This window comes from Galeopterus variegatus, unplaced genomic scaffold (assembly GCF_000696425.1).
Source record: "Galeopterus variegatus unplaced genomic scaffold, G_variegatus-3.0.2 Scaffold6133, whole genome shotgun sequence".
NCBI classification, from domain to species: domain Eukaryota; kingdom Metazoa; phylum Chordata; class Mammalia; order Dermoptera; family Cynocephalidae; genus Galeopterus; species Galeopterus variegatus.
In genome coordinates this window covers 18,438-19,869 of record NW_007732244.1, presented here as the reverse complement: position 1 = coordinate 19,869, position 1,432 = coordinate 18,438, and the positions used below count along the sequence as shown (strand labels likewise).

The 1,432-nt window shown below is 42.1% G+C and overlaps 1 pseudogene; it reads left to right on the top strand.

Moving 5' to 3' along the window:
* The first annotated feature begins 473 nt into the window (after positions 1-473).
* LOC103605874 overlaps positions 474-1,432 on the top strand; it is a 10,259-nt pseudogene continuing 9,300 nt past the window's right edge.

Sequence of the window (1,432 nt, the reverse complement as noted above, 5' to 3'; positions counted from 1 at the left end):
TACCTCATATGGTCCAAATGGCACACCCACTGTATGCATTAACAAAGAAAGGAGCCTTCTGGGATTGGACTGAAGTAGAACAGGCTTACTGAGCTACAAAAAGGGCAATACAGCAAGTACATGATTTACAAGTGGCTGGCCCCACTAAGCCTTTTGAGTTAGATGTACATATAACCCAAGAGGGGTTAGGATGGGCTTTGTGGCAGAGACAAGACTGATTCCACACAACTGTAGGATTCTGGTCTCAGCTCTGGAAGGGTACTAAAGTGTTTTATACCCTAATAGAAAAGCTGATAGCAGCTGTGCATTCTTCCTTGATAGCCTCTGAAGCTATCATAGGAACTTCCAAAGTCCTAGCAAGGATGACATACCCCATAACAGGTCGGCTCTGCACGTGGACCACCAAACCTAAAATGGGTGTAGCTCAGACTCCCACTTCTAAATGGGGAGCATATATAGAACAAAGTAGCATCATGTCAATGAGTCCTCTGTCCAAAGAGTTGCAAATTGTGCTAGGCCGAATAGAGGTTGTGGAGGAAACTTTGACACAACTGTTACCCCTGGAGGTGGAGACTACATGTTTCCATAAGGGACAGGGACCTACCAAAACCGTGGATACGTCTACCGATTTCGTACCCTCCTTCAGCATGGTGGACAGCTGTTGCTGTCCAGTTCTTAACAGATACCATGTGGTATCAAAATGCCACAGGGCAAAGCAGTCAGTGGGCAGAACTGAGAGTAGTATGGGTGATGATAAAAAATGAGCCTGGGCCATTAACCATCTGTATTGACAGCTGAGCTGTGCCAAGGGTTTAACACTCTGGATCTCTACTAGGAAATATCTAAGTAGATGGTAGGCCACCTACTAGTTTTGGGACAAGCCATGTGGCAAGAGTTATGGGAATTGGGATGTGAGAAAGAAGTAACTCTTTTCCACACCACAGGACACTTCCCCTTAGCCAGTCCAAGAAATGATGAAGCTGATGCTTTGACTAAGACAATATGGCTGGAGAGAGCCCCAGGTATTGATGTAGCCCAGTGGTTACATCAATGAATGCAAGTAAGCCCATTTACAATAGTCAAAAAATAAATAAAGAAAGAAAACACCAAGGGATCAATTTAACCAAATAGGTAAAAGATCTCTACAATGAGAACTACAAACAGCTACTGAAGGAAATTAAAGAAGATACAAGAAGATGGAAAGACATTCCATGCTCTTGGACTGGAAGAATTAACATTGTGAAAATGTCTATACTACCCAAAGCCATCTACAGATTCAATGCAGTCCCCATCAAAATGCCAATAACATTCTGCACAGAAATGGGAAAAAATAAAAACAATCTCGACATTCATATGGAACAACAACAACAAAAAAGACCCCAAATAGCCAAAGCAACCCAGAGCAAAAAAAAAAAAAAAAAAAAAAAAAAAA